This window comes from Cnephaeus nilssonii (genome assembly GCF_951640355.1).
Source record: "Cnephaeus nilssonii genome assembly, chromosome: X".
Taxonomy (NCBI): domain Eukaryota; kingdom Metazoa; phylum Chordata; class Mammalia; order Chiroptera; family Vespertilionidae; genus Cnephaeus; species Cnephaeus nilssonii.
In genome coordinates, this window is record NC_137071.1 from 50841803 (window position 1) to 50853981 (window position 12179).

A 12179-nucleotide genomic window follows, 5' to 3' on the forward strand; every position below is an offset into this window, starting at 1 on the left:
AGCTTCGCAGACAAAAAAAGCCTCAGGGAGTTTATCACCACCAAACCAGCAATGCAAGAATTGCTAAAGGGAATACTGTAAAAAGAAGAAATAAACAGGTAAGAAGGAATACAGACACAAAAACTAGATATGACTACAAACAAATACCTTTCAGTAATAACATTAAATGTAATCGGACTAAATGCTCCAATCAAAAGACATCGAATGGCTGAATGGGTAAAAAAACATGACCCATATATATGCTGTCTACAAGAGACCCACCTCAGAACAAGAGACTCACACAGATTGAAAGTGAAGGGATGGAAAAATATCTTTCAGGCAAATGGAAATGAAAAAAAAGCTGGGGTAGCAATACTTATATCTGACAAAATAGACCTCAAAGTAAATGCCATAACAAGAGATAAGGAAGGCCACTTCATAATACTAAAGGGAGAAATCCAACAAGAAGAAATAATTCTGGTAAACATATACGCACCCAATATAGGAGCACCCAAATACATAAAAAACTCCTGGAGGATATCAAGGGAGAGATTCATGGCAATACAATCATAGTAGAAGACTTTAATACCCCACTATCACCATTGGACAAATCCTCTAAACAAAAAATCAGCAAAGAAACAGCAATCCTAAATGACTCACTAGACCAGATGGAATTAATTGACATTTTCAGAACATTTCATCCCAAAAACACAGAATATACATTCTTCTCAAGTGCACATGGGTCATTTTCAAAGATAGACCATATGCTGGGTCACAGGCAAAGTCTCTTCAAATTCAAGAAGATAGAAATTATATCAAGCATCTTCTCAGATCACAGTGGCATAAAACGGGAAATCAACTACAATAAATATAATCCAAAGAAATCAAACACATGGAGACTAAACAGCATGCTATTAAGCAAGGACTGGGTCACCAGAGAGATCAAGGAAGAAATAAAAAACATCATGGAAACAAATGACAATGAAAACACAACAATCCAAAATATATGGGACACAGCAAAAACAATCTTGAGAGGGAAGTTCATAGCTCTACAAGCCTATTGCAAAAAACAAGAAACAATGGTAATAAATTACCTAACCCTACAACTCAAATAGCTAGAAAAAGAGCAGCAAGAAAAGCCCAGTGTAACCAGAAGGAAGGAAATAACAAAGATCAGAGAGGAGATAAATGACATAGAGATCAAAGAAACAATACAAAAGATCAACAAAACCAAGAGCTGGTTCTTTGAAAGGATAAACAAGATTGATTGACCTCTAGCCAGGCTCACCAAGAAGCAAAGAGAGAGGACCCAAATAAACAAAATCAGAAATGAAAGAGGTGAAATAACAACAGACCCCGCTGAGATACAAAGGATTGTTACAAAATACTACGAACAACTCTATTCCAACAAACTGGACAACCTGGAGGAAATGGACATATTCCTAGAAAAATATAACCTTCCAAAAATCAATCAAGAAGAATCTAAACAGCTGAATAGGCCAATAACTATGGAAGAAATTGAAGCAGTCATCAAAAAGCTTCCGGCAAACAAAAGCCCGGGGCCAGACAGCTTCACAGGAGAGTTTTACCAAACATTCAAGGAAGAACTAAAACCATCCTCCTCAGACTATTCCAAAAATTCAAGAGGAAGGAACACTTCCAAGCTCCTTCTATGAAGCCAGCATCACCCTAATACCAAAACCAGATAAAGACAACACTATGAAAGAGATTTACAGACCAATATCCCTCATGAACATAGATGTCAAAATCCTCAACAAAATTCTAGCAAATCGGCTCCAGCAGTACATCAGAAAGATCATACACCATGACCAAGTAGGATTTATCCCAGGAATGCAAGGATGGTACAATATCCGCAAATCAATAAACGTGATACATCACATAAACAAATTAAGAGATAAAAATCACATAGTCATATCAATTGATGCAGAAAAAGCATTTGACAAAATCCAACACCCTTTCTTGATAAAAACTCTCAACAAGGTGGGAATAGAAGGCTCATACCTCAACATAATAAAAGCTATATATGATAAACCCACAGCAAACATCATACTCAATGGGCAAAAACTAAAACCATTTCCCCTAAGAACAGGAACAAGACAGGGATGCCCAGTCTCACCACTCCTGTTTGACATAGTACTGGAAGTATTAGCCATTGCAATTAGACAAGAAGAAGAAATAAAAGGCATCCAAATTGGAAAAGAAAAAGTAAAGCTGTCTTTATTTGCAGACGACATGATATTGTACATAAAAAAAGACTTCGTCAAAAAACTAATAGACTTAATAAATGAATTCGGCAATGTAGCAGGATACAAAATTAACGCCAAGAAATCTATGGCCTTTCTGTACACCAATAGTGAACTTACAGAAAGAGAGACTAAAAAAGCAATCCCATTTACCATCGCACCAAAAAAATTAAGATACCTAGGAATAAACTTAACTAAGGAGGTAAAAGACCTATACACGGAAAACTACAGGACACTGAAAAAAGAGATAGAAGAAGATGTAAACAGATGGACGAACATACCATGTTCATGGATTGGTAGAATCAACATCATTAAAATGTCCATACTACCCAAAGCAATCTATAGATTCAATGCACTCCCCATCAAAATACCAACGGCATATTTCACAGACCTTGAAAGAACTCTCCAAAAATTCATCTGGAATAAAAAAAGACCCCAAATAGCCACAGCAATCCTGAGAAAGAAGAATAAAGTAGGAGGGATCTCAATACCAGATTTCAAGCTGTATTACAAAGCCACTGTTCTCAAAACAGCCTGGTACTGGCACAAGAACAGACATATAGATCAATGGAACAGAATAGAGAATCCAGATATTGACCCAAACCACTATGCTCAATTAATATTTGACAAAGGAGGCATGAACATACAATGGAATAAAGACAGTCTCTTCAATAAATGGTGTTGGGAAAATTGGACAGATACATGCAAAAAAATGAAGCTAAATCACCAACTTACGCCATACACAAAAATAAACTCAAAATGGATACAGGACTTAAACATAAGACAGGAAACCATAAAAATACTAGAGGAATCCACAGGCAGCAAAATCTCAGACATATGCCAAAAGAACTTCTTCACTGACACTGTCCCTAGGGCAATGGAAGCTAAAGAGAAAATAAACAAATGGGACTACATCAAAATAAAAAGCTTTTGCACAGCAAAAGAAACCATCAACAAAACAGCAAGAAAGCCCACTGCATGGGAGAACATATTTGCAAATGCTATCACTGATAAAGGTTTAATCTCCAACATCTACAGGCAGCTTATACAACTTAATAAAAGGAAGATAAATGATCCAATAAAAAAATGGGCAACGGACCTAAATAGAATCTTTTCAAAAGAAGACAGAAGGAAGGCCAAGAGACACATGAAAACATGCTCAAAGTCACTTATTATCCGAGAGATGAAAATCAAAACAACAATGAGGTACCATCTCACACCTGTCAGAATGGCTATCATCAACAAATCAACAAACGACAAGTGTTAGCGAGGATGCGGAGAAAAAGGAACCCTGGTGCACTGCTGGTGGGAATGCAGACTGGTGCAGCCACTATGGAGAACAGTATGGAGTTTCCTCAAAAAACTGAAAATGGAACTCTCATTTGACCCAGTAATCCCACTCCTGGGAATATATCCGAAGAAACTGGGATCTCCAATCAGAAAGGATATATGCACCCCTATGTTCATAGCAGCACAATTTACAATAGCTAAGATTTGGAAACAGCCTAGGTGCCCATCAGGAGATGACTGGATCAGAAAACTATGGTATATCTACACAATGGAATATTATGCTGCCATAAAAAAGAAGGAATTCTCATCATTTGCAGCAACCTGGATGGAATTGGAGAACATTATGGTAAGTGAAATAAGTCAGTCAATGAAAGAAAAATACCACATGATCTCACTCATTTATGGATAATAAAGAACATTATAAACTTGAACAAAAAGATAGATACAGAGGCAGTAAAGCATCAAACTGTCTGGCAAATTACAGCAGGAAGGTTAGGGAGAGGTGGGGAAGATAAGATATTAATCAAAGGACTTGTATGCATGCATATAAGCATAACCAATAGATGCAAAACTCTGGGGGGGGAGAGGGCATATATGGGAATGGGGTTGGGGGGGCAATGGTAAGATATGTACACATATAATACCTTAATAAAAAAATTGGGAAAAAAAAAGAATCTAACAGGAAACTGAGAAGTGGCAGACAGTAAAGAAGAGTGGGATCTTAAACCAGCCCCCATGGAGCATTAAAATTCAGTGGAAATGAATGACACTTTACTTTTTCATTTTTATTTTTTTTATTTTATTATTTTGTTATATCTTTTTTTATTTTCCTTTATTCATTTGTTTCTTTATTTTTTATTTCTTTTTTGCATTATTTTTCATCATTCTATTTTTATTTTTAATTTTTTTATTTTATCCTTTTTAAATTAATTTTTTAAGTTTTAATTTTTTCTTCTTTCTCTTTCTCTTCCTTCTTATCCATTCATCCTCTTTCTACTTCCTCTATACTGAACAATTTCTTAACTTTACTTTCTGTACATAAGCTTAGCCTCTACAGATTCTGCACACACCCTCTTTGCTGGGTGTTTGGTGTTTGCATTTTTTATTTATCTGTTTGTTCTGTGGTGTTTTCTCCCCATATATATATATTTTTCCTTTTTCTTCTTTTTCTTTTCTCTTTCACCATTTTTTCTCTCTTCAATATAATTTGTGCTCTCTTTTATCTCCCCTAATTCTCTTTTTTCTGGTGATCACTTATATTGGGGTTATCGGTGTCATGAGTACATTCGTGTTTTGTTCCCTTTTGTGATGTGTGTTGTCGAGTTACATTTTGTCCTGTTTGCTCAATGTGGTAGAGAGTGAGCCACATGACCAGACACCCGGAGAGGAGACATCATCCAGGAACAGGTCAATAACACTTCAGACCCAACTTCAGAGGCAGGAAGATGGCGGCAGTGAGGGAGAGAGTGTAAGTGCATGAAGAAGTTAAAGGGGAGTGTGTGGACGTGTGGGGTGTGTGTGTGTGAGAGTGAGGGACAGTTAGACCCCGCAGGACCTTCGGGGACAGGCTGATGGGGCTCATCTAACCAGGCAGCCTCTGCTACCATTGCAAACAGTCCCAGGGCATCTGGCTCTACCACAGAGGCTGTGCCTTCTTAAAGGGGAGAGCCGCTGTGAATGGGAGCCCAGCCTCACCTCCACCCAGGATGCCTTCAGACACCTCCTGGGACTCTACAGCCACCCCTGCCAGAGACCAGCTGCCTCAGCTGCAGTCTCATGGTTACCAAGACCCCATCCACCTCATGCATGGGCTCCTGTGAGTTCCAAAGCGCACTTCCCTCTGGCTGGCCCGAGGCTTTAGCCCAGAATGCAGTGACCACACGAACAGCCTGACGTTATCTGAGTAGCAGCAGCTCTGCAAGCAGCCCGCCCCCTTCTGAGGAGCAGAACCCTCACGCAGCCTGCCCCTGTACAATGAACAGCAGCCTGTGCAGCCTGCCCCTGGCTGAGGAGCAGCAGCCCCATGAGTAGCACGCTACAGTCTGAGGAGCAGCAGCTGCATAAGCAGGTCACCCTTGTCCAAGGAGCAGCAGCCCTGTGAGCAGCCCACCACCTTCTTAGGAGCAGAAGCCTCAAGCAACCTGCCCCAGTACAAGGAGCAGCAGCCCCATGCAGCCCGCCCCCATCTGAGGTGCAGAAGCCCCATGAACAGCTTGCCCCGATCCGAGGAGCAGCAGCTATGCTCAGCATGCCCCATCTGGGGAGTAGCAGCCAAGCACAGCCTACCCCCATCCAAGGAGCAGCAGTCACACAAGCAGCCCACCCCCTTCCAAGGAGCAGCAGCCATGCAAGCAGCCCACCCCACGCACCCAAGGAGCAGCAGCCACACATAGCCCATCCCTGTACAAGGAGTAGCAGCCTCACGAGCAGCCCATCCCCATCAAAGAAGCAGCAGCCACGCAAGCACTCCGCCCCTGTGTGAGGAGCAGGAGCCTCATGAGCAGCCTGCACCCATCCGAGGAACAGCAGCCAGGCAAGCAACCCACCCCCACAATCCAGAGGAGCCACAACTGCTACAAATAGCCACGCGAGCAGTGTCCACCAGAGGAGCCACAGCCAACTGAGGAGCAACCACTGCTGCAAGTACCCGAGGAGCAACCACCATCTGAGGAGCCGCTGTAACCCAAGGAGCAGCCCCAACATGACTCAACAACTATATCCTTCAGTGAGAGGAAAATGGGGAGAAAAGGAAACCCCCAAAAGAAAGAAAAGGAGGAATTGCCAGAAAAGGAGCTAAGTGAAATGGAGGCATGCAATATGTCAGAAAAAGAATTCAGAATAAGGGTCATACAGTTCATAAATTGGATGGATGAAAAAAATCAACAACTTATGTAAGAATCAAGAAGAAATAAAAAGTGATATAGTTGCAATACAAAACACTATGTAAAGTTTCAACAGTAGACTAAGAGAAGGGGAGAACAGAATTAGCGAATTAGAAGACAGGGAAGCAAAACACACCCAAGTTGAACTGCAATTGGAGAAAAACATTAATAGACAGGAGGAGAGCCTAAGGAAGGTTTGGGACAACATTAAACGAAGGAACATACACATAATAGGGGTGCTAGAACGACAGGAAGAGGAACAAGGGTTAGAAAATCTATTTGAAGAAATAATATCAGAAAACTTCCCTGATGTGGGGAAGAAAAAAGTCACACACCCACAGAGACTCCCAAACAAGATGAACCCTAAAAGACCAACACTAAGACACATCATAATTACGATGGCAAATGTTCAGGACAAAGAGAGAATCCGAAAGACTGCAAGCGAGAGACAGAAAGTTATGTACAAGGGATCTCCCATTAGATTATCAAATGATTTCTCAACAGAAACACATAAGGCCAGAAAAGAATGGAATGAAGTTTACAAAGTGATGCAAAGAAAGGGACTGAATCCAAGAATACTCTATCCAGCAAGGCTATCATTCAAACTTAAAGGGGAAATAAGGAGCTTCACAGACAAAAAGAAACATAAACAAAAACAAAAACGAAAACCTAAGGGAGTTTATCACCACCAAGCCAGCAATGCAGAAATGCTAAAGGGATGGGTGTAAAAAGATGAAATAAAAAGGGAAGAAGGAACACAGGCACAAAAAAGAAAAATGGCTACAAACAGGTACCTATCAATAATAAATTTAAACGTAAATGGACTAAATACTCCAATCAAAAGACATCGAGTCACTGAATGGATAAAAAACAAACAAACAAACAAAAAAAAAAACATGACCCATATATATGATGTCTACAAGAGACCCACCTTAGAACAAGGGACTCACATATACTGAAAGTGAAGGGATGGAAAAATATCTTCCAGACAAATGGAAATGAAAAAAAAAAAAAAAAGGCTGGGAAAGCAATACTTATATCTGACAAAATAGACCTCAAAGTGAAGGCCATAAGAAGAGATAAGGAAGGCCATTTCATAATAATAAAGGGATCGATACAACAAGAGGATATAACCCTGGTAAACATATATGCACCCAATGCAGGAGCACCCAATACATAAAACAACAACAACAACAAAAAAAAACTCCTGGAAGATATCAAGGGAGAGATCGACAACAATACAATCATAGTAGGGGACTTTAATACCCCACTGACATCACTGGAAAAATCCTCTAGACAAAAATTAGCAAATTAACAGCAATCCTAAACAATTCACTAGATCAGATTGACTTAATTGACATCTTCAGAACGTTTCACCCCAAAGCCACAGAATATACATTCTTCTCAAGTGTACATGGGACATTTTCAAAGATAGACCAAATATTAGGTCACAGGCAAACTCTCCAAATTCAACAAGATTTAAATCATATCAAGCATATTCTCGACCACAATGGCATACTATTAGAAATAAATCATCTAACTCTACAACATGAAGAATTAGAAAGAGAGCAACAAGAAAAGCCCAAAGTGAACAGAAGAAAGGAGATAATAAAGATCAGAGCAGAAATAAATGACATAGATACAAAAAAAAAATACACAAGATCAATAAAACTGAGAGTTGGTTTTTTGAAAGGGTAAACAAGATTGATGAACCTCTAGCCAGGCTAACCAAGAAGCAAAGAGACAGGATCCAAATAAACAAAATCAGAAATAAAAGAGGCAAAATAATAACAGACCCCACAGAAATACAAAGGATTATTAAAAAATACTATAAACTACTCTATTCCAACAAACTAGACAACCTAGAGGAAATGGACATATTCCTTGAAAAATACAACCTCCCAAAACTCAATCAGGAAGAATCTAAAAATCTCAATAGGCCTATAACAATGGAGGAAATTGAAGCAGTTATCAAAAAGCTTCCAGCAAACAAAAGCCCAATGCCAGACGGCTTCACAGGGGAGTTTTACGAGACATTCAAAGAAGAATTAAAACCTATCCTTCTTGGACTATTCCAAAATATTCAAGAGGAAGGGACACTTCCAAGCTCATTCTATGAAGCCAGCATTATCCTAATACCAAAACCAGAAAAAGACAACACAAAGAAAGAGAATTACAGGAAAATAACCATCATGAACATAGATGCAAAAATCCTCAACAAAATTCTAGCAAATCGTATCCAGCATTACATCAGGAAGATCATAAACCATGACCAAGTAGGATTTATCCCAGGGATGCAAGGATGGTACAATATCTGCAAATCAATAAATGTGATACATCACATAAACAAATTGAGAGGTAAAAATCACATAGTCATATCAATTGATGCAGAAAAAGCATTTGACAAAATCCAACACTCTTGATAAAAACCCTCATCAAAGTAGGAATAGAGGGATAATACCTCAACATAATAAAAGCCTTATAAGACAAACCTACAGCCAACATCAGACTCAATGGGCAAAAACTAAAATCATTTCACATAAAAACAGGAATGAGACAGGGATGCTTACTTTCACTACTCCTGTTTGACATAGTACTGGAAGTGCTAGCCATAGCAATTAGACAAGAAGAAGAAATAAAAAGTATCCAAATTGGACAAGAAGATTTAAAACTGTCATTATTCACAGATGACATGATAGTGTACATAGAAAACCCTAAAGACTCCATCAAAAAATTATTAGACTTAATAAATGAATTTGGCAATTTAGCAGGATACAAAATTAATGCCCAGAAATCTATGGCATTTCTATACAACAATAGTGAATTTACAGAAAGAGAGATTAAAAAATAACCCCACTTTTTCCCAACAGATTTGCCACCAGAACACAGGTGTGAAAACCACCATTAACTTAAACCGAAGATGGGAAAGGAAATGACTCACATCAACATCGTTGTCATTGGACACGTAGATTCCGGCAAGTCTACCACTACTGGCCATCTGATCTACAAATGTGGTGGGATCGACAAAAGAACCATCGAGAAATTTGAGGAGGCTCGTGAGATGGGGAAGGGCTCCTTCAAGTATGCCTGGATCTTGGATAAACTGAAAGCTGAATGGGAGCGAGGTATCACCATTGATATCTCCCTGTGGAAATTCGAGACCAGCAAGTATTATGTGACCATCATTGATGCCCCAGGGCACAGAGACTTCAAAAACATGATTATTGGCACATCTCAGGCTAACTGTGCTGTCCTGATTGTTGCTTCTGGTATTGGTGAATTTGAAGCAGATATCTCTAAGAATGGACAGACCATGAGCATACCCTTCTGGCCTACACACTGGATGTGAAGCAGCTGATAGTTGTTGTTAACAAAATGGATTCCACTGAGCCACCCTATAGCCAGAAAAGATACAAGAAATAGTTAAAGAAGTTAGCACCTACATTAAGAAAATTGGCTAAAACCCTGACATAATAGCATTTGTGCCAAGTTCTGGTTGGAATGGTGACAACATGCTGGAGCCAAGTGTTACTATGCCTTGGTTCAAGGGATGGAAGGTCACCTGTAAAGATGGCAATGCCAGTGGAACCAACTGCTTGAAGCTCTGGATTGCATCCTGCCACCAACTCGTCCAACTGACAAGCACCTGCGTCTGCCCCTCCAGGGTGTCTACAAAATTGGTGGTATTGGTATTCTCCCTGTGGCCTGAGTGGAGACTGGTGTTCTGAATGCCAGCATGGTGGTCACCTTTGCTCCAGTCAATGTTACAACTGAAGTAAAGTCTGTTGCACCATGAAGCTTTGAGTGAAGCTCTTCCTGGGGACAATGTGGGCTTCAACTTCAAGAACGGGTTTGTCAAAGATGTTTGCCGTGGCAATGTGGCTGGTGACAGCAAAAATGATCCACCAATAGAAGAAGCTGGCTTCACAGATCAGGTGATTATACTGAACCACTCAGGCCAGACATTGCTTGCAAATTTGCTGAGCAGAAGGAGAAGATTGATCGTTGTTCTGGGAAAAATCTGGAAGATGGCCCCAAGTTTTTGAAATCTGGTGATGCTGCCATCGTTGATATGATTCCTGGCAAGCCCATGTGTGTTGAGCTTCTCTGAATATCCTCCTCTGGGCCGTTTTGCTGTTTGGGACATGAGACAGACAGTTGCTGTGGGTGTCATCAAAGCAGTGGACAAGAAGGCAGCTGGAGCTGGCAAAGTCACCAAGTCTGCCCAGAAAGCTCAGAAAGCTAAACGAATATTATTCCCAACACCTGCCAACCCAGTCTTAGTGGAAGAACAGTCTCAGAACTGTTTGTCTCAATTGGCCATTTAAGTTTAATAGTAAAAGACTGGTTAATGATTACAATGCATCATAAACTCTTCAGAAGGAAAGGAGAATGTTTTGTGGACAATTCGGTTCTTTTTTGTGTGTGGCAGTTTTTAAGTTAATAGTTTTAAAAATCAGTACTTTTTAATGAAAACAACATGACCAAAAATCTGTCACAGAATTTTGAGACCCATTAAAATAACAAAGTTTAATGAGAAAAAAAATCCCATTTATCATCGCACCAAAACAAGATACCTAGGGATAAACTTAACTAAGGAGGTAAAAGACCTGTACTCGGAAAAATACAGAACACTGAAAAAGGAGATAGATGAAGATATAAACAGATGAAAGAACATACCCTGTTCATTGATTGGTAGAGTCAACATCATTAAAATGTCCATACTGCCCAAAGCAATCTATAGATTCAATGAAATCCCCATTAAAATACCAACTGCATATTTCACAGACCTAGAACGAACTCTCCAAAAATTCATCTGGAATAAAAAAAGACCCCGAATAGCTAGAGCAATCCTGAGAAAGAAGAACAAAGTAGGAGGGATCTCAATACCAGATATCAAGCTGTATTACAAAGCCACGGTTCTCAAAACTGCCTGGTACTGGCACAAGAACAGACATATAGACCAATGGAATAGAATAGAGAAAGCAGAAATTGACCCAAACCACTATGCTCAAAGTGGTTTGACAAAGGAGGCAAGAACATACAATGGAATCAATACAGTCTCTTCAATAAATGGTGTTGGGAAAATTGGACAGATACATGCGTAAAACATAAACTAGACCACCAACTTACACCATACACAAAAATAAACTCAAAATGGATAAAGAACTTAAACGTAAGACGGGAAACCATAAAAAAATAGAGGAATCCACAGGCAGTAAAATCTCAGACATGCTGAAGCAATATCTTCACTGATAGAGTTCCTAGGGCAATGGAAACCAAAGAGAAAATAAACACATGGGACTGCATCAAAATAAAATTTTCTGTACAGCAAAAGAAACCATCAACAAAACAACAAGAAAGCCCACTGCTTGGGAGAACATATTTGCCAATGTTATCTCCAGTAAGGGTTCAATTTCCAACCTTTACAGGGAATTCATACAACTTAACAAAAGGAAGATAAACAACCCAATCAAAAAATGGGCAATGGACCTAAATAGATACTTTTTGAAAGAGGACATAAGGAAGACCAAGAGACATATGAAGACATGCTCAAAGTCACTAATCATCTAAAAGATGCCAATCAAAACGACAATGTGACACTATCTCACACCTGTCAGATGGCTATCATCAACAAATCAACAAATGACAAGTGCTGGAGAGGATACGAAGAAAAAGGAACCCTCATGCACTGCTGGTGGGAATGCAGACTAGTGCAGCCACTGTGGAGAACAGTATGGAATTTCCTCAAAAAACTGAAAAT

At 39.5% G+C, this 12179-nt stretch overlaps 1 protein-coding gene and 1 pseudogene across 4 annotated transcripts in view; one reads left to right on the forward strand and one right to left on the reverse strand.

Annotated features, from left to right (window-relative positions):
• Positions 1 to 12179, reverse strand: part of HDAC8 (histone deacetylase 8) — a 234888-nt gene that overhangs the window by 130371 nt on the left and 92338 nt on the right. The window lies entirely within an intron of this gene.
• Positions 8711 to 10807, forward strand: LOC307095802 (elongation factor 1-alpha 1-like; annotated as a pseudogene). Its single transcript has one exon. The product of its transcript is annotated as an elongation factor 1-alpha 1-like (transcript).